We start from the raw sequence: 22,308 nt of genomic DNA, 5'->3' as shown, positions 1-22,308 counted from the left end.
GGACAAACTAGTCTGGGATGGTCGATTTTGCCATCTCCTTTTATTTTTCAGTTCAAGAAAGAAATGACCATGAAGGAATGCTGGCAACTGTTAGACAAATACTTGAGATTTTCTTTAAAAGGCTCTCCATTTAACTTGAGCTGTTATCAATTTTCTTGAAAATAAGAAGATAATGCTGGAGTCTCCAGCTTTCATAGAGTTACTCCTTTTATGCTTCGAGAAAGGGGAATGACAAGGGTCCACGGTGGAAGTGCTTGTAGAAACCAGTGACAGATCCAAGAACAACTCACGCATGACCCATTTTCCCTGGGAAAAGCCAAGCTGTCTGTGCTCTAAGCCTGCCTGTTAGTGCTTTGCAGGTAATTCAATTAGAGGCCTTACTCAGAACTTGGCTCCACATGCTATATGACTAAACTAAGCCCAGCAACTCCCAGCCCGCTATTATAAATACAATATGCTATTGAGAAAGGACGATGCGGTGATGGTACATTTATTTTCAAAAATTTGCCACAGACAAGGATGGAATTAATAAAGGGGCCTACCGAAACATGACAACATGTTTCAAGTTATAAATCATTTGAGGAAGAAACTTTCTTCTCCTCTTCAAGATAATAAGACTGTAAACTTTCCCTGCAGTTGAAAGATTATCTCCCCTCTGTCTACACAGCATCTTGTCAAAGGGATTTCCAAGGGCGGTAAAACCCTTAACCGCTGCATATGTTTACTAATGCATTCGAGAAATGACAAAAATTACAGAAATGAGTGTTGCATACTTTCCCCCCTATGTGTGTGCTTCAAGTGGTTTCTTTGTTCCGAAAACTCAGATGACATCAATCACAATACACAGGGCTTCCAAGAGCCTGCTTATTCCCTCAGTGGTGGGGAGGGCTGGCGCCTGGCTTGCCTTCTCTCTCTTCCATATTTTTATCTTTCTTATTCCTCCTGGGAAGCCCAGAACAGCAAAAGGACTGGTTTTGCAGGTGAGTGCGTTCATGGGGCAAACACCACACTGGTTTTACACAAATCTCCCACGGCACCCCATCAACAGGAGGAGATTGGAGAAATTCAGCCACCGAAAGGTCACCAAATGGTGTCATTACTCAACACCTGTTGGAAATTTTTAATTTTTAAGACAACAGTATACAGAGAAGATTTTTCGGCCATCTCCACGTCCTGTTTTCTCTGACAAGTGGTTAAGAAGTGCTAACAGCTGGCTTTGCTGTAGGCCTTCATTAAATCAAAGTCGGAAAAACTCCCTCTACTGACATTTACAGTAACTACTGTGTTATTTAGGGCACAATATTTGCACTCTGTGGCTTGATCCAGGAAATGGTGTCCTTCCTGTGGACCCCAACTGCAAATGTGCATGTCACAAATACACTCCATGTAGATGACTCCAATTCATCAGAGAAAGCCTGGGTGCTGGGCTGCTTCATGTCTTATTCATGAGAGGTGCTGTGACAAGTAACCCAGGGACAAGACGCTGCTGCTCATGGAGTTTTGAGCTGAGATGAAGGAACTACAAGCCTTGTGAACAGGAACGCCACATGCAATGGGACTTTCTTGGTGCTATTGTAGATATAACAGCTCAAGGCAGGACAAATGTTTAATTATTTTAGTGGGGGACTTCTTGAAGCAAGGCCAGATCTTTTGATTTATATGTAGAAGATAACATATAAATCCAGTGAAGAATCAGGCGCACTGAAATAATGAAATGGCAACAAACGATAAGCTAAAAAAAGCTAGAGAGTTTTCCCACCAGCTCTTAAAGGAACTTAAAGGAGCCTTAGCCACTGGATGAAATATATTCTTTGATTAATTAAGATTATAAGGGGTCACAGAGATAGGCTAAAGGGGTGAGTGCATGCTTTTCCTGTAGAAAGAAGCCCAAATTCAATCCCAGACACCACATGATCCACTGTGCATGACTGTATCACTATATCACTGTCATCCTGTTGTTCGTCGATTTACTAGAGCGGGCACCAGTATCGTCTCTATTACACTCAGCTCTGATATTTTAGCAGCTTCTCTTTACTCATCTTTCCCAACTAGTGGAGGCTTTTTCAGGGTCAGAGGAATGAGACCTATCGTTACTGTTTTTGGCATATCGAATACACCACGGGAAGCTTGCCAGGCTCTGCCGTGCAGGCGTATACTCTCGGCAGCTTGCTGGGCTCTCCGAGAGGTATGTATATATCTTGTACTGTATTTACAATGACTGAAAACCAAACAAATATATTTCATTTTCTATATCTTATAAAATAAAATCCTTTCTTTACCATCAAATCCCCCATTTCTTACTCATCTCTTCTGTATCCATCACCAGAAAAGCTATATTGATTAAAATACAGCTGATACCTCATGATGGGATTCGACTAGTACATTATAATCTATAGAAAAAACGGATGACAGGAGAATATAATGTGAGTACTGGTCACAAAAAGTCATGCAGTGTGGAAACATCAGCCTGAGCTCATGGGGTGAACCCTTTCTGCTGATGCTGCTGTTAAATGCTCTCACTGAGGCAGTGTGAGTTACAGTTCTGTGCTAGTCCCGTGTCAGTCGCACAACAGGCCTACATCACACCCACACGAGAGTCTGTTTCCCTTCACCTGAGTCTCAATGTCTTCGGTTTCCTTCTCGGCCTCCTCTTAGCAATCTGAATTCTAGGCCACGTCTCAGGCCCTGTTACCATTTTATATCCTTAGTCTGTTTCTTTATTCATCAACTATATTTTTTTCTTCTTCTTCTTTTTCTTTGGGGCCACACCGTGCAGTCCTCAGGGTTTACTCTTGGTTTTGTGCTCAGGGATTACTCTGGTTGCGCTGGGAAGGAAACCAGGGTCCACTGTGTGCAAGGCAAGTTTCTTAAGCCTTGTATATCTCTCTGGCCCCATCATAAAGTAAACTCTTATTGTCAACTGAGAGTTCGAGTCTTGCTAGGTCAGTATAACACAATTTAGCATATTAGAAAACAAAGTTAAAATCAAATAACACAATTCTTTTTGTATATACCACCAAACTCAGTTCTTACTTCAAAGTTTTTTAAAAAATGTGAGTGGCATTGCTGTATGCTCTGTTGCCAGTTAATTCATCCCGAGCTCCTCACAAGGCAACCTGCCTTTATTCCATTTACAAATAAAGATTATTGTTAGTAACAGTTGAAGATATAAGGTGAAATTAAAGTGCTGTACTAGTCACAAGGAAATGCAGAGTTGAGGACTGAGCATAACCAGCAAAGAGAGGAAAAGGTCAGTGAGATGGCAGAACAGGCAGCTTGCTTGCCTTCAGCATGGCCTACCTTGCTTGGATCCCAGCCACCTTATTTGGCCTCCAAAGCATGTCAGGAGTGTCCCTGAGCACACAACCGGAGTAAGCTCTGAATACCACAGGGTGTGGCCCCAAAACAAAACATAAAGAGGGATGTAATAGGTTTTAAAAAAATTAAAAAGAGGGAGAAAAGATCCACAAAAACAGTCATCGATAAATTTACAAAGAAAACCCTCTCAGGGCCGGAGCGATAGCACAGTGGGTAGGGCGTTTGCCTTGCGCGCGGCCGACCTGGGTTCGATCCCCGGCATCCCATATGGTCCCCCAAGCACTGTCAGGAGCAATTCCTGAGTGCAAAGCCAGGAGTAACCCCTGAGCATTGCTGGGTGTGACCTAAAAAGCAAAAACAAAAAAAAACAAAAAAAAAACCAAAAAAAAACCCACCTCTCAAGGGCCAGAGGGTTAGTACAGGGGTTAAGGCATTGCCGTGCACATGGTCGACTCTGGTTTGCTCCCTGCACCGCATATGATCCCCCAAACCCCACCAGGAGTGATCCACATGCACAGAGCCAGGAGTAAACCCTAAGCACAGCTGGGTGTGGCCCCAAAACGAAAAACTAAAAAGAAAAATTCTCTCAGCACCAATTACAAGCTAAATAACTGAGGATGGATGTACATATGCAAAGCCTTCAAATGTACTTGGCTTTTCTGAATTTTTGTCGCAAAGTAGGTAAGTGTTCATCCACGATCTAGCACTATACTATGTAAAGAACAGTCTTGTCTTAGTGAAAACAAGAACTATCATCTCTCATTCTGGTTTCCTTAGAAATGCATAGTCGCTATTTGGGGACTGAGAGAGAATAATCACTGGCATGTGACACTCAGTGTCATCCAGCCTCACACTCGAAAGCTCCCGCCACGCGCCAGATTGGCCATTAGCTGCTGTGTCTGCAAAGCTGTACTGGACCCTCGTTCCTGCTCTGTGGCCGTGTTTCTGCCAGCAGAGGACAGACACAGGAAAATGAGCTCAATCTGGGGATGCGAGGATGTCTCAGACCTGCTTCTGACAGGGAATTTTATAAGACACCAAACAGGTCCTCAACAGGACCCAGGACAAAGGGCTGAAACAATTTCATCGCTGATTCCCAAGTTGGAATATAACCAGCCCCCAAAAGAGGTGTTAATCTGTTACAGGCAAAGGGGACCTAGACCCGGACTCTTCCCCTAAAGATGTCTGGATTTTCTAAAGGAACGTGTCAACTTAGATTAAGAAACCCAAACCAGACTTCAGCACTTGGACCAGTGCTATGGGCCTAACTCGCATTTCCGTACTCAGCTGACTGCTGAAAATGTTTGTCTGAAGTCGAAAAGTTCGGAGTTGGGAAAAACATACATGTAAAACCAGCACAGTTATCCTTCCACAGTCCTAAATAACAACTGTGTGAATCAACAATCACCATGGGTCCCCCATAATCTACAGAAGATCAACTACAACCTAGCACACATAATCAAGCCAGAGCTGGGCTCTCTGGCTCTGTGCTGAGGAATCGGCGCTAATAAGGCACCACCCCTCCCCCACCTACCCTCATGGCTCCCCAGTCTCATTTGCTTCCAAGGCCTCACTCAGGGGCTGTCTAGTACATCCTGAAAATCTATTTTCTTGGTTTCCCTGAAACAGCATGCGCACAACTCAGCACTCAGAGCCAACCGCTCACAGACCATCAAGCCCGTACCTCTCAGGGCTGGATGAAGCATCGCAAAGATCGCCTCACAGCAAAGGCTCGGTCAAGGCGCCAAAGAAAGTAAAAAGCGACAGTGGCACAGTGCAGACCCAGTTTGTCCCAGACACCACCTTTGGCCCCTGAGCCTGCCCAGGAGCGATACCTGAGTGCAGAGACAGGAGTAAACCCTGAGCACCGCTGGGAGTGGCCCATACCAAGCCCTACCACCGAAAGAGAATACCAGTGTCTTCCTCATGGAGGGCAGCTTATGACCTGGCGCCAATGATGCCACTTTCTCATATGTATGCTTTGGTGGATTCCTCTCACCAGTGGGAGTGGGCTGGACTGGGCGGCTTCCCATGAGCAACACAGTGAAAGCAACAGGACAGGACTTGCGCTACTGCATGGCAAAGGACAGTGTCTTCCTTCTTCCTTGTGCCCTTCTGTTACTCTTGCTAAAGCAGCGACGAGACCTATGGTGAGAGTATCCACAGAGAAGACCCACTGGTCGGGAACTGATGGAGACTTCAGGGTACCAAAGGGTAAGGCCTACGCCTGGCCAAGCATCCTGAACATGAGCTAAAGGCTGGAGCCAGCCCCTGAGAGGCAGGTCTTGTGCAGACCTGCCACCACCTCAGCTCAGCTGCCCCCAGACTCCAGACCCACACAAAGTGAACTAGTAAACGCTGTTTAGTCACAGAATTTTCAGACCATTTGTTCCTCACGAGTCAACAGATAGAGTGCCGTAACAACCGAACCAACGGGCAATGCACAACCTGTGTCGACAATGGGCACAAACGGAGCCAACCCAGTGACTAGAACAAACTCTGCCCGTGGACAGCCATGCTCGGCCCACAGGCCAGGCCTTCTTTATTCCCCGTCCCTGTCTAAAGACCTGGATCCCTTTCCAGTTTACTTTCCAGCTACTGTTACAAGTTCCCTTAAAATAGGCCTTGAAATGAGGTAATTATAAACTGCTGTGGAAGAAGTATAGCAAGATGAAGCTATCTGGTTTTGCTCCAGCATTTTAAAAACTATTTTTCATTTTCCTTCCCCTACCACTTAGTTTGTGTTTGGTAATGTAGCCAGCCTGTGGTGTTTCTTGCAATTAGCACATCTCCCTTTTGCTCGAAATTGCTGGGTGAACCTAAATGAGCTTTGATGCAAAACATAAACTAAACTCACAAGAGACCTGAGATTCCTCCACTACGAGAAACAGAATGTAAAGGCCAGCTCTGATTGGTCCCCTGAGCACTGCTAGGAGAAGTTTCTGAGTCCTGAATGCAGAGCCAGAAGTAACCCCTGAGCATCACCAGGTGTGTCCCCCAAAAGACAAAAATCAAAAAGACACTTTGGAGTAAGAGGAGTTAAAGAGGAAGTAATATTTCTCTTCATTAAAAAATCTTCCATCAATTATTTACATTGCCTATCAAGTTACATATAAATGAGATTTGCAACTAAGAGGCAGAGAATCGCATATGGTCCCCCAAGCGTTACCAGGAATGATTCCTGAGCACAGGCTGGTGTGACCTAACCATCCTCTCCCACCCGAAAGGGAAACCAATTCATAAATAACCAGGTAGGGCATCGCTCAGCATCAGGGCAGCTACCTGGGATGCGTAAGTCTCTGGGTTGGCTCCCTCACATGAAAATTGATAGTTATTAATAATTAATAATAAGAATGCCATCAAGGCAACAGATGTTCATAGTGAAGTCTTGAAAGTCTAGGAGCAGAGCTGAGTCTGGGACCAGTCTTTCACAGATTCAGGCCCAATACTCACCAGCTAACTTTAACATCTCCACCCAATTTATTTACCCTCCTATATTTTTATTTTAATTCTTTGGTTTGAGCCACATCCGCAGTGCTCAGGGTTTATTCCTGACTTTGTGCTCAGATATCAGTGCTCGAGGGACCAGGGATCTAATCAGGACAAAGCAAGCACCTTAATCCCTGTATTTTAGTTCTGGCTCCCGATCTATCCTCAAACACTGAGATCTACAAAGGCAAAAATCCTTCCTTTCTGTGTCCACTGTTCATAGGGAAAATTCAGAAAATGTTATTTTTAAGGCTCTATAGTCACTTGCTTTATAAGTAGTCAGAAGGAGGTGGGCCATACCCAGCAGTGCTCAGGGACTATTCCTGGCTCTGCGCTTAGGAGTGTCCCCTGGTGGTGCTTGGGGGATGCTTTAGAGTGCTGGGGACTGAACCCGGACAGCCATATACAAGACAAGTGACTTAAACCTCCCAATGCCCTCCAGCCCTTCAGAAACGGTTAGAGGGCCTTGCGAGGCTAACAACTCAATCCCAGGCCCAGTACAATAGCTGGACACCAGGGCTCTGTAGAACACTGTGTGAGGGCCCGGGGGTGCCTGGGGTCACAGTCAGCACCCTGGATATGCTAGGCATGTGCTCTACTGCTGGAAGCGTCTCCCCCCACCCCAGTGCCCAGCAATGTTGAAAGGAAATGGCAGGTGATTGAGGTCTGACGGCCAGACGCTTGTTCTCGCCCGCACACTGTCACACTGCTGGTAGAGATGCCCAGCCATTAGGAAGTTTGCAAGAGTGTAAACAACAAAACCGTGTATGTGTGTGTGTGTGTATGTGTGTGTGTGTGTGTGTGTGTGAGCGTGTGTCTGTTTGTGTGCATGAGTTTGTGTATAAGTGAGCATGTATGTGAGCAAGTGTGTATGTGTGAGCATGTATGTGCGTGTATGTGAGCATGTGTGTGTGTGTGACTTCCTGATCATTGCAGCAGCGAAACAATAAATGGAAAAAATAATTTTTAAAAGCGTATCTGTGGGCATTAAAAATGCAGTTTTCCATTGTGCTTAGCTAAAGGCAATATTTCTCAGTACGTACAAGGCACAAGGAATGCCAGCGTCGGAGTTGCTGGCAGAGAGAGACCAGTTCTTCCTCTGTACTCTTGCATGTGGTTTAGCACATAACATGTCGGTGCAAATTGGGCAGGTGCTAGGGAATTATGCATTAATAAATGAATGCTGAGAGAGCAAGCCCATTTAAGTGAATGGTACATTGAAAGTATCTTCTTGATTTTAAAGAATCAATACAGTACATTTTGCATGCGTGGGTGGAGCGTGAGGAACAGGAGAAGTGGTGGGGATGGGGAGACATAACGCAAGCCACATGTACTTGGCAAATGGTTACCAGACCCTCCAAAAAAGTCAGAGAAACAAAAATTAGGCTTCTTGTTAGGGAAGAATATCCCAGCAAGAATTAGTAACAGGCTATTTCTCCTTTTCTGTACAGCAATGAACACTTAATTTTTGTATTAAGAACAAAGTCATCACAGTTTGATGGCCTGCATCTCACCATGACCTCTTTTCAGATTTCAAATTTGCATATCGGGGAGCCAAAGAGACAGTCTGAGGATTAATGTGCACATCGTGTGTGGCCATCCCTGGTTTGATCCCAGCATCATATACAGGAACATAACTAGGAATGGTCCCTAAGCACAGAGCCAGGTACACACCCTGAGAATAGCGGGTCTCTACATGCACAAGACCCAGGTTTAATCCCCAGAACCACATGGTCTGCCAGATACCATCTAGAGTGACCCCTGAGCACTGAACCAGGAGTAGATCCTGGGCACTGCTAGGTGGGGCCCAAAACAGAGCTACCCCCAATCTTCAAAGCTGTATGTTATAATGACCTGCTCGAGGTCCCAGGGTAATGAAGCTTTTATTCTAAGGCAACAGCAGAGTTAGCTACATTTGCCCCAAATGTTCACCCCTGGTAGTTGGCAAGGTCTAAAGACATAAAACCGGCAGGATGAGGTCTGAACTCCAGATGCAAGCACTGGAAATATTAGATATTTTGACATGACTCTGGAGATGTCTTTCTGTAATATATATATATATATATATATAACTTTATATATTATATAATTTTCTACATATATAATATATACTTTTCTAATACATATATATGTATATAAAACATTCCCCTCTTCCTTTTCTACAAAATTAGAAAAAGAAGAGGAGAATGTTTCCCCAAACATAACAGGATAGAACAACACACCCCACAAGCTAAACCTTGGTTCAACACTGGGAACTCTAACAGGGACAAATAATTAAAGTTCAGGAAGGGGAAGTAAAATAAGTTCCAGCTGCATGGCCTCTGCCACAGGAGAATGAAGGGGCTGCCACCTTGCCCCCTCAACCCATCTCCCTGTCCCCCTAGGCAAAGTTCTCACTGCAAAAGGTAACTTAAGTGTTATCTAAATTCCAGCAGCTTGGCCTCAGTCAATCAATTACTTGTTCTCTGTAACCTCAAATAAGTGGCCGAGGACAAGTTTCTTCCCACTGACTTCCAGGAATAAACAAATAGGATGGGAGCACGCTATTGTATACATTTGTCTGAAGTGTGGACAAACCTCTGCTTGTGTTTCAAAGCTCCGAGACAGCACAGCGCGTCTTCTGCTTATTAAGAAAGGGTATGATTTCTCTCCTATTCTTTGGTGGCTGTTACAGTGGCCAGAGCAATGACAGCGACAACCACCTTGAATTTGTTTGTGAAATATCCACCGCAAGAGGCATTTCTAGTTGGAAAGAAAATGTAAGGCAGCTTAAGGCTCAGACTCTCAGTCCAGACTTTAGCTTCTGCTTCCAGCGGTGAAACAAAAAAATCCAGCCCGTGTAGGTGAAAACAGCAAAATTAACATCTAGTTATTATTTTTATTGTCAGCAAACTCTAAATATTTTAATTGTCAGCAAACTAGCAAACTCAAAACATACAGTTGAGTTCCTAACTTATGACTGAACAATTCTCGACAGTTGGGGGGAGGGGAGGGAAGGATTTCCCCTTTGAAACCAGTGATGTCATTACATTCTGGCACCTGGGCTCGCCCAAGGCCCCAGGACTGAAATGATCCCCCGTAAGAAAGGTCAGAATTATACCTCTCCTGTTCTGGTGACCGGGCCAACGGGCTGGCCAGATCAGCTAGATGTAACCTAACACGAGGAACTGGATCAACAGAACCATGCAAGCCTCAAAACAACAACAACACAAAAAACCAAAACCAAAAAAAACCAAACTAAACAAAACCAACCCCTCCCCCCTCCCCCCCAAAAAAACCACCAAAACCTCTTCAAGGGGAAGCCACATAAGATAAAGGCAAAAACAACAACAACTTCAGGCCAAAGGCAGCCTTCCTGGAGGCCCAGAGAGCAACTATTTATTAGAGGCTTTCAGGTTCCTCGGGCTCCCTGAGAGCCCTTGGGTCACTGGTAAGCATGGAAGTCGTTCTTCTGTCTGGTGTTAGCAGAATGGAGACAGTATCCTTATCACAGAGCACTAATATAGCCCGAGAGGAAATTGCTAATAAGTCTGCAGCATCACACAAAGAATCTCCTAGAAAGGAGTTAACGATATCTTTCTGAACGCACAAAAACCACCTTCACCGAATCCTTGGTTAGGGGCCTGGGAAGAATCTGATTTCGTGCTGAGGGGCACGCTCCAAGTGTGCTCCTGGTTCATCCTCTCTGACTTATTTTGTGCCTCTGACACAGGACTCAGTTTCCCCATGGGCCTCTTGAAAACCTGTCAAATCTGAGCAGGGGGCTGCATGCTTTCAGGATGCACTTGGAGGCTGGGGCGGCAGATGCCTGCGGATTGAGAATCCATCTTCCTCCCGTTGCACTGTGCTCACCTGCGCATGCGTGGCCTTCTGGGCCCAGATGCCTCAGACAACGTCTAGTTCCGTGTACAAGTCTGCAGGAGGGAGAGGGGGCCTGTTCCTGCACAGTGTGCACCAGAGTTCTTTTCCGGTCATCAGGAGCAATCAGAGGGGCATGAAGTTCCCCCCTCCCTCCTTTTGGCTGCAACAGACATGGAGAGTGTTTCTCTGAATTTGAGCTAGGGAGACTTGGAGACAGAACAGTAGGAGCTGGAGAGATAGTACAGAGGGTTGGGAGTTTGCCTTGCAACCAGCCACTGGGTCCAATCCCCAGCACCACATATGGTTTGTCAAGCTTGGCCACGAATGATCCGAGTGCAGAGCCAGGAGTAGACCTTGAGCATGGCTGGGTGTAACCCTCCCCTGTCCCAGCGCCCAGACCCCAAACACACAAAGCACTGAAGACACAGTTCCTTTTGGAAATCACGCTAAGAGCCCGGGAGCTCTCCGTTCTATCCCTCTTAGGAGCAGATATGCTCTTCTATTACAGGGAAGCGAACTGAAGATAGGACTACGCCAGTCCCGCAGAGAAGCGCCAGGCTGGGGGCTCTGAAACTGCCTCTCAGCTGCACAGACTAATTGTGTTGAAGTGATGACTTAAAAAATAAAATAAAACAAGGTCTAGAGGTGGATGCAGCCACTACCCCTTGCCCAGCCAGCACCCAGGGACTGTGTAAAGCGTTACAAATGGTTCAGAGTTAGCTTTGCTTTTGTGTGGATTTTTTTTTTTAACATCACATTTGGGTAAATATCTATTTAACACAAATCAATTATTTCTTTAGTCTTTTTTGTTTCTTTAGTTCCTAGGACACATTCTCCCCAGTGCCTGCTATTTCTGGTGGGAAGATAAGTATCTAGGCAGGAATAGTCATTCATTTGGGCAGCAGGCCCCTAATGGTCCCCCCGAGGTCTGAGTGAATTAGCACGCTCTCTTCAGAAGGCTGTGTTCTACCAAGGAAGGAGTCATTTAAGTACCAGGATTGTACATTTGTTTCACACTGAAAAAGTACTTCCTAGATGTTCAGTGTAGGTTGATAGAGTAAATAAAATCAAAGCTCATGATAGGAACTAAAGCCTCGTTTATATGGGTCTCTGAAGGTAAGTGCTATGCATCATGGCCAACATCCCACATTACAAACCCGCAACGACCGAGGCGTGTGTGAACAAAGAGAGCGACAGGCCTCATGGGATGTGGTGGGTGGACGGCACTGGGCACTCGGGGCTGTGAGGGACAGTGAGCTGCACACCCCAAACATAAACACTAACACAACTGTAAGCACAGGCCACAACTGTAACTAGGACTACAGTAATTTTTACTTAATTTATTTTTATATTTAAATTGAATCACTCTTGAGACATACAGTTACAAAGTTGTTAATGATTGAGTTTCAGTTTTACAGTGTCCAACTCCCATCCTTCCATCAGTGTACATTTCCCACCACCAATGTCCCCAGTGTTTCTTCTGCCCTCCCATGCCTCCCCCTTGCCCTGTCTCCTCAGTCTTCCTCCAGGCAGACACTTGTCTTCTCTTAGTTTCCTTTCAGGCACTGTGGTCTGCAACACTATTACTGAAAGGGTATCAGGCCTATCCCTCCTTCCAGCACTCAGTTCTTGTCCAAAGTGACCATTTCCAACCATCATTGTCATAGTGGTCCCTCCCCTGTCTCGAGTTCCCCCTTCCATTCGGTGGCAAGCTTTCCACCATGGGCCAGTCCTCCTAGCCTTTCCTGTTTCTGCTGGGTTTGGGTATTATTCACATAAGATATTTTAATATCTCGCAAAGGAGTATAATCATTCTATGTATGTGCCTCTCCCTCTGACTGATTTCACTCAGCATGGTATTCTCCATGTCCATTCATGTATAAGCAAAATTTCACGACTTCATTTTTCCTGACAGCTGCGTATTGTTCCATTGTGTAGATGTACCATAATTTCTTGATCCACTCATCTGTTCTCAGGCACTCAGGTTGTTTCTAGATTCTGGCTATGGTGGACCACAGTAGTTTTAAGAAAGAAACGAAATGTACACTGTGAAGGTATATTTATAGTCACCATCAATATTATCCAGAAGAAAATAGATTCATACTTGCTCAGTGTCCCCAAACAAGACTAAAACATTCAAATAAAAAGCAAAAGCCCAGGGTTCCCACGATTGCCCCCAACCTCAATTTCCTTCTGCCACTTTCTGAATATTTTCCCTCCTTCGTCATATTAATAACTCCTCCCAGGATGCTACTGCCGAGCATCCCTGACGCCTCCCATTTCTCCTGCGATCTCCTGGTGCTCTCTGGCAACCCCGACTTCCCCTGGCCAGGAGACCTCCCCCATTTCTGACACAATAACTCTCTTCATCAATTCTCCAATGAGTCTTTTCTACCAGGCAGGCAACTGCCATTCCATCTTTCTGTCTCAAAGGTGGCTGCTGCGGACGTTGCTGCTAGGCTGTGGGTGCCGCAGACAAAGGCCACTCCTGGTTCTCAGTCCTGGGAGTCCCTGCTCTGTTTGGGACGCATGCCCAGTGATGATGTGAGCAGCGCAGCACAAGGGAGAGACTCTCACAGAGTGGGCAATTATGCAGCCCCACCTGCACCCCGTGATGGACGGGTGGGTGAATAGGCGGCAGTAGGCTCCAGTGCCTCTAGGGAAGACTTCTTCACTGTTCAAGAAGGCGGAGTCCCAGGGAGGCAATGAGTCTCTTTCGATTTTTGTTTTGTTTGTTTGTTTTTTTTTTGGCTATACCCAGCAGTGCTCAGGGTATTTCCCCGGCATTGTACTCTGGATTCACTCCTGGCAGGGCTCAGGGGATAAATGTGGTGCTGCAGAGTAAATCTGCATCAGCCGTAGGCCTGACATGCAGATTATCTGCTGTACTATTAGTCCAACCCATACATGCATGCATACATACATACATACATACACATGTATATGTACATATGTTGGGGGTACACAACCAGGGTTGCTGAAGGCTTATTCCTGGCTCTGTGCTCAGGGATGACTCCTAATGGGGATCAGGGGACCATAGTGGCATCATGGGTCCAACCTGAACCAGCCGCGTGCAAGGCAAGTGCCCCGAGGACAGCACTATCGCTCCGGCTGCTCATGTGGTCCCCTGAGTGTGTGAGCTGCAGTGCTGGCAGCCCCACCACCCCCGGCATGGCAGTAGCCCCTCAGGACCTCAGCACCACTCCATCCCTGGGTCCTCCCGTGGACCCTCCTGAAGGTTGATTGGGCGATCCTGCCCTTCAGTCCCCGGAAGTTGCTATTACAAAGACTCCTCTCCCTTCTCTCCTGACTCCTCCTTCCAGAACGCTCTGGAGATAATGACCCTCTCCTCAGTCAAAGGCCAGAAGACACTCTACATCTAAGCAGGTACCACCTGAAAGCTGAGTGTGTCCCGTGAAGTAAGAAGAAGGAACCAGGCTGCTTCAGAGATAAAGAAACGCAGAGCTGGGCATCTACCCAGCCTGAGCAGGACAACAGAGACAAGGTGATGGTCCAGTCAGGTGTGTCAGGGACACACAGATGGAGCGGTGGGATTCTGTGAGACATGGGGCTGAGGAGGAAGGAGGAACTGCTTTGGATGGAATCCTCCCAGAATGACTGAAAAAAGCCACCCCCAAACGTAGGGAGGAACTATCTTTTCATCCACAGTTGAGCTGAAAAAGTGTAATATAGGCTACGAGAACCAAAACCATAAACTTAGTATTTATTTTTAAGAGTAACACATCAGACATGTAATTCTAATTTAAATAATGTAATGAAATAACTGATTTAGACTTGTGGTTAAGTGAACTCTTAAATTTATATGTGTTGTAAAACATTTCAGAGAACTAACACCTCATCATATTTTTAAGTTTAATTTAGCATAATGATGGAAGTACTAAGGATTTGTGAAGGTTTTCCAGTCCAATAACTGAAGGACTTCAAAAGGAAAGAGATTATTAATATGAACTTCAACTTAACATGGTCAAAGGACAAAATTACCCGAGCTTGTGAATGGAACCAAATATTTAGATTTACTAGTCTTATATGTAGAGTAATAAGATTAATGTTTGCTCATCTGAATTGGCTAAATTGGTCATTTTAAGGAAGATTTCACAAAACTCGTAATTTTAATACATCAAACATCCAACTTTAAATCCAAACCAACCCTCTGAAACCAACTCCTTTGATGGCCCCAGACCATCATCTTTCCCCTCATTTCACACTGGCCACTGCTTTCAGCTGTCCCCACAGACTTCCACAGCTGACCCCTGAGGCCCCCTGCTCTCAACCCTTCATACCCATGCAGTTCTTGGGGAAGGTGCTACTCTAACCAGATATGGCAGATTTGATCGTCTCTGGAACGAGTGCTCCACACACTGCAGTGTTTCTCCAACCTAGGACAGTGCTGGAGTCCAAGGGGCACACAAAAATATCTTGGAAGGAGCAGGTAGATAAGGAAAGGAATCCTGAGTGGGCAGGACTCTTCGGGCCCACTCAGAGCAGAGGTTAACGGGACCAGGGGGAGGGACGTTAGGAGTAGCTCTGCTCTGGCCCTGTGCTGTGTTGCTTCACACCGAGCACAGAGCCGTGTGCTGTCCTGGGGCTGTACCTCAGCTTTCATGCTCACATCTCCCGCCATGGTGCTCAAGGGGGTCTCGACTTCCTTCACTGTGGGGTCTGCACACACTCTGACCATAGTGCTTCCCTGGGTGCTCACTGGAGAGCAAGCCACCTGCAGCATGGCCACAGACTGCTTGCAGTGTTTCTCTCTCTCTCTCTCTCTCTCTCTCTCTCCCTCTCTCTCTCTCTCTCTCTCTCTCTCTCTCTCTCTTTCTGGACACGACTTTCTCTTTACATGGAAACCGAGTTGGTCTTCTGGCCGGAGAGTTCAACCGTTGCCTGTTACTGCTCTGCAATATTTGCGAGAGGTCTGTTTATTATGTGATGGGCCAGTGGCCCCAGTTAGCAAGCAGCTACGCACTGATAGCATCACGATGAATAAAGGGCTGCAGATGTGATGCAAGGCGGGAGCACATGCCTTGTCATGTGCAAAGACCAGGGTTCAACCACCAGCATGGTAAGGAAAGGAAAAAGCTGATAATGTAGAATGATAATTTTTACATGGAGTGTATATTAAGACCATGAGTATGTGCGCTTAAGGAGCTGCTAGTATTTGAAAAAGTCGACAGACTGGAGCAAAGGATAACCATACTTCCAAATAGGTTCCTTTTTCTTAAGAATTCTGTAAAGCACAATGCTAGGTGCTCTGAGACAAGTTGGAGAGACGGCGGGTTATGGGTGCTGGAATGCTGTGTTCATGAGACTCACCACCGACCCTACTGGCAAACTGCAGATCACGGTGACTAAAATACAAAATTTTTCAAAACGAATTTTGTAAGGCTTGTGCATTAGTATTACCAGTTTCATTGACACCCATGATATTAACATCAATGTGCTTTTTAAGTTCTAAGGAATCATTTACATTTTGATGCTCACTGAATATAGCTTAAAAATAGGGAATATTTTTTTTTTAATGTAGCTTAGCATTTTGGGCAAGGAACTCATTCTATTTTTCTTTTGTTTAGTGAGTGGAAGAAAAAGTACATACTCTCGGGTCAACTTATCTTTTTAATCTAAGAGGTCTCCATTGAAATTGCCTTTGAAGTTTGCTAATTATGAAACTCAACAGGGGTTTTTTCCTTATTTGGTTTAACTCATATTTCTATTCATTAACCCCGGTTTTCAAAAGATTAAAAAGTCTGGAGAGAAACAACTCCAAAATGTGATGAACAGCCTCTACCCCCTGATACCTGCCACTACTTTAAGTGCAGTGCAGACTTTTCCAGATGCTATAATTACAAACCTTTCCTGGTCGAGCACAGGGAGGTAAAACCCGTGCATCTGGAACTTTCTCACGATGCAATGCTGCAGAGAGATGAGAAATCAGTAAAAAAAAAAAAAAATCCTTCCTGTACATTGGGAAAATTTCTGTGAACCCAAGTTATAAGAAAATCCAGGTTCTGAAAGGCGATCCCGTTAGCTGCTCTCCTAGGGCCACGCCACCAGTTCAAATGCTTTCTTTCTGGTGAAAAGATCATTACTAGCGGCTCCGGGGAAGTTGGCCCTCCTGGAAGTGTGCTCCTTTGTTATGAATATGGAACAGATGGAGCCAAATCTATCTGCTCCATAGGAACAAAAACACTTACAACCCGGCTCTCTCTATTAAAGACTCTACTTAGCTCCTTTATACCATCGGCTTTCTGTGTACTGCTGTGAGGTTTTGACTTTATAGAAAAAGGCACTTCATAAAAGCAACAGTTCTTACTCTTAAACCAAAGTGGCCTGAGAACTAAAGAAGATGAATGCGTGGTTTCACCCACAGGACTCCTTGGAGATATGCAGATATTCAATTAGGGCTGCGTGTGTGCGTGCACGCGTGCGCGCGCGGGCGTGTGTGTACGCGTGCATGTGTGTGTAGCAGATGACTGTATTCAATTCTGGAAAATATCTGCATTAAAACAACATGAAAATTCAGAGCAGAATGATGAAGATGTCATGTTTCTCATTATGAGGATGGCATCTAATTGCTCCAGCATAATAAAATGCCAGTGTTTAATTTTGTATAGATATCCGTATGGCTAGTGAACGCTGTCTTGAACCAAAATTATGACTCCACACAACAAACTCATGCAGGCAAATATAATTAGTAATTAGGGCCATGCCACAAAACAAAGACTAGATGATACTTCCTTGCTAGGAAAAGTTGTAATAAGCTCCTTCGTGTCATGCCAACTTGCCTTTATAACGTGGATGCTGGGTGTCTGGAAGGCAACAGCCATGAGTGTGTCTGTTTGTTACACCAGTGCCGCAGCACCTCCAAGGGCGCTGGCTACGGTGTGTGGTTGCCAAGAGATGTGTCTGGAGACAGCCAGGTGACTGCCAGGTGTGGGGGCACCAACTCTCGGTGTATCCCCCACCCCGAGCAGTGGGGGGAGAGGAGTGTCGGCCTTATTTCATTCCATTTATTATACTGATCCATTTAAAGTCTGGCTGCCTCTTCAGAGATAATTGAAAAAAGAAATTCTGTGGCAGGATGCTTTGATTCTGACTAAATCAAGTCTTCGGGCAAATTTCCTCCTGCCAGTGGAAGCACAGCTTGTCTCAAGTCGTAACCTTTGTTGGAGGGAAGGAACTGGCCTTGAAGCAGATCATGAAGCAGATGTTTTATGCCAAATCAGAGTCTGGGGATACGGAGGCTACTGCAAATAAAACTCTTCTTCTGTCTGTTCAATCACTGCAATTCCCTGCGGTGTGAAATATGAACTTGCCAGCAAATGGCCATCGTGCTGTGCCTGGCGGCAGGGGGCCAAGAGTGCCACAGCTGTGCCAGACTGCAGAACTCAGGCGCGCAGGACGTGTTCATTAGTCCTCCTGTCCAGTCAGTGCCGGAACCAGACCCTTGCCCATAACTGCACCCAGAGCGCCACTGCAGGTTGCAAAATCCAGAGAGAGAGCGCCACGACGGCCACCAAGAGGAGAAGCATAACTGCATCGCTCTTTGGATGGCTCAGGTTCCTCCTTCAAATGAGAAACCAAGGCATAGATCTTCTGTGGTTGCAAGGAGAGGGAAAAGAAAGCTACCTGCTTGTGATCTAGTTACTTATTTATGTATTCCTCCGGATTTTATTAGCAGCCTGCTCTGGGAGCAGTGAAAAATGAAACAACAAACGATGTACTTCGAATGTCAAAGCATCGAAGAGAAATCAGAGCAGCCCCAGTGATGAAATTCTCAGAAAGCTGTCTTCTGATCAAGATGGGATTGCAGAAACGGGTGCACCTGTTGCCAGCGAGCATTCCAGTTTATTCTGCCCTTCAGTTTCCCAATAATAAAAGTTAATTTATTTAAATGAAAGAAAAACGAAATTAGACTAACAAGTTTCCATTTGAGTCCTTTGTGGCATATTGAACATCCATATTCACACACCCCCTTATAGCTGTAATCCTAGATTATAAATATCCCATATTCAGTTCCATTGTGAGATTTTTCAAAGGTTATTCACATGCTTTCTAGTGCCACATTCTTTCAAGTTTTAATCATGAGCTCCTTAAATAGCAGTCATTTGCATCTGTAAACATTCCCTTGCAGTAGTATTTAGCAGCATATTCTCTTTGTGCAAGCTATTTTAAAAGGAAAATAAACCTTAATATGGAATAACAATCAAACACGGGCATAAGAGGATAAATGAGAAGGCTTGAGAAGTCTCTGTAATCTCTATATACAACTTCTGAAAAGTGTTTGAAATATCTCAATCTTAAAATAGCCTGTACCATAGAGTTTAGTTTTGATGATGGATTACAGGAATACTACTCCTATAATCCAAGGCATGACCTAAATCATAACATTTTCAAGAAATGAAATGAGTTTGAAATAATTTATTATTTGGAAATGAGGCCAAATAAGTACACATGGTTCAAGCTGAAAATGATGGACCATTATCACAACTAATGGCCAAGTTCTCATTAGTTCAGTGTTTCTAAATGAACGCTGCAGTCAGTCAATAAATCTGTCGCAGAACGATTACAAGCGATTGTTTTTCAGAATTAATAACTAGACCTATATTTTTATTTTAGGATTCTTTTGGCACCAATTATTCTAGAATATTATTTCTCCATAGCATTTCTTTTTCTTTATTTGACTTGACCAAACACAAATTAGAAGCATGAAATTATTTCTTAATTGATATGGAGCTTGGTGGGAAGGAACTTCATTTCAGGACACACAATAATATTATTATAATAGCTACCATTTATCTCCTATTTCTATGCACCAGGAACTGGGCCAGGTTTATTAAATTTAATCCTCAGAACGGTTCTGCAAGGGAGGGATTATTATCCTCATTTTAGAGATGAGGAAACCGAGGCTTAGAGGGATAAGTCATGAGCTGATGACATACATGGCCAGCATATAGCAAAACGGAAATTCAAATCCAAGTCTTTCTGATGCCAAAACTATACAACCTCAGTTTACTGTAGAAATCATACTTTTCTTTATGACCGCTCTACTTCAGGTATTTGTTGCATAATTTCCCAGAAGCTCTTAAAAGTCCTTCCAAAAGAAGTCTGGGTGTAGGTTTAAACCTAGTAGGACATGACTGTGTAATCTTGAGCATTTCAGTAGGTTCCAGTAGGAAAACTGAGTGGGGTTTTGCCTGCCAAGACATGCCCAGAGCATATTTCCTACCAGTTTCATGCCCAGAAACAGTTTTTTTCCCAGAGGGAGCAGGGAGGAAAGATCCAACGATTCACAAATTTTCTTAAAAAATAAACATATTTATTAAAATACATAGATGTGTGTATGTAAACATATATGGGGGGGGCGAGTGGAGCAATAGCACAGCAGGTAGGGAGTTTGCCTTGCATGCGGATAACCTGGGTTTGATTCCTCCGTCCGTCTCGGAGAGCCCGGCAAGTTACCGAGTGTCCTGCCTGCACGGCAGGGCCTGGCAAGCTCCCCGTGGTTTATTCGGGATATGCCAAAAACAGTAACAAGTCTCACAATGGAGATGTTACTGGTGCCCGCTCGTGCAAATTGATGGACAAGGAGGACGACAGTGCTACAGTGTTATTTTTGGGGGGTAGAGGTACACCTGTCTGTGTTCAGGGCTTACTCCAGGCTCTGTGCTCAGGGATCACTCCAGAAGGGCTGGGGAACCATGTGCTGTGCTGGAATTCAACCTAGATCACCATTTGCAACTAAGAAGCTTAAACCCTTTACTATTTCTCCAACCCCAAATCACTAATTTTAACTTTGAATTGAGTAAGGATGTGGGTTGATTAATAAGACACACCAAAGATAAGTTTCTTTCTGTCTTGCAATGCAAATATTTGGTCCATGAAATGTCCTAGTAATAAAGCTTTTTTTTTTCTGCACCATTGATTTTCCAAAATTTCTTTCTCTGAATGGACCAATTCCAAAGGATTCTCCTATCTAGTTAGAGAAATAAAGGATTCCACCCCACCTTGGACAAATATATAAGTTCAGCTTGATTCCTGTAGAACCAAGTCCAATTCTGTTTTTGCTCTGCTTGGCCTTCCCTGACTCTGGTCTCACCGGGAGGGGGATAATCTCAGATGCACACCGTGGTCAGCCAGAATGGCACTTCCCTCCATTCATCAGACACAGCTTGTTCCCTCTGCAAGAAAGCTTCCGTGTTATTAGCGATCCCCGGTTACTCTCAGCCCATAGAGGCAGGCAAATCTACTCTGGCCCTTGGTCATTTTCTGGCCCTTGGCTCCCCTACATGGAAAACTTTGGCAGACAAACACCAACATTGCCTCCTCACAGCGTTTTGGTTTCTTCTCCAGTGCTATTGGGGAAGTCTCTTGTAAACAGCCTTTAAGTATGTAGAGTCGGGCCACAAATAATGTGAGGGTGGGTGTGCTGGCCCCCGCACAGCTGAAAATCTGCATGTGACCCTGATCTCACCCCAAACTTAATTGTGAAGAGCTTGCTACCGACCCGAAGCATGACTGATAATAATGTGAACTAACATTTTTTTAAAATGTTCTGTAATACAAGAAATGAAACTAGGGGAGAACTTTATTAAGAAAATCACAAGAGAGTATACATACACTGTATTTTACTTATTGTGTAAAGTCTATGTGTTCTTATAAGAAAGCTCATGTGTAAGTGGATTCTCACACTTTAAATCCATATGTGCAAGGTCCACTGGATATAGCTGAATGTTTTATTATTATATTTGGCCCATGTTAAAATTATTAATAAAATAGAAATTTCTTCATCTCTATATTCTTTCTTCTTACTCTGCCCTGTTTTTCATCACAGCATGAACTTTCTGACATATTTCATATTTATTTATTGGCTTTTTTTATCCCCACAACACCCAAGTTCCCAGTAAAGTACATGGCTTATGTTCCCTATAAATATCTGTTGAATGAAGGAAAGAAAGGACAAATGAATAAAATATATTATCTCCCTCAATGCTTGTTTGCCCACTGATCTATTACAAACGTCTAAAGAATCACAAACTTTGAATATAAGAAATAAAATAAAAAGCCCAAATCCAAGTAGGCCTGCGAATTTTGTGCAATGTAAGTAGGTCCTTAAGCTGGCTATAAATATGAATAAGTGCTTAGCAAGATTGAGTGGGCTTTTCCCCCTACATTCAATTAAGATGCACTAAAACATATTTGTATAAAAGAAAATGATTTTAAAGAACCTTTGAAAAATCTTCTACTAATAACCTGATGGTGGTTTGCAAGGATGAAGGCAGATGGGAGAAAAAACAAGTCCAGGGTGGGAGGGGGGCTGCAGGGCGGGGGATGGGGGGAGAGGGGATTCATTCTCTGCTCACGTCTTTATTTGATGTGATGCGGGCCTGAAGAGGTGAGTGTGTGTCAGTGTGTGTGTGTGTGTGTGTGTGTGTGTGTGTGTGTGTGTGTGTGAGTGAGAGAGAGAGCGCGCGAGAGAGCGAGCGCTGGCCTGGAGGACTATCTCATCTCCACTGGCATCACTAGTGGCCCACTGAATGAGACAGGCGTCCTTTCCCCTACCCCACCCAGCTATTCCTCTCCTGAGAATGTACCCAAGGGCCCAAGAACACAATGCAGAAAAGA

General features: G+C 44.6%; 1 protein-coding gene across 2 annotated transcripts in view; it reads right to left on the bottom strand.

Annotated features, from left to right (window-relative positions):
- EFNA5 (ephrin A5) overlaps positions 1-22,308 on the bottom strand; it is a 293,964-nt gene that overhangs the window by 6,497 nt on the left and 265,159 nt on the right. The window lies entirely within an intron of this gene.

This window comes from Sorex araneus, chromosome 1 (assembly GCF_027595985.1).
Source record: "Sorex araneus isolate mSorAra2 chromosome 1, mSorAra2.pri, whole genome shotgun sequence".
NCBI lineage: Eukaryota > Metazoa > Chordata > Mammalia > Eulipotyphla > Soricidae > Sorex > Sorex araneus.
The sequence above is the reverse complement of the archived record's forward strand: the minus strand, read 5'-3'. Positions and strand labels throughout refer to the sequence as shown.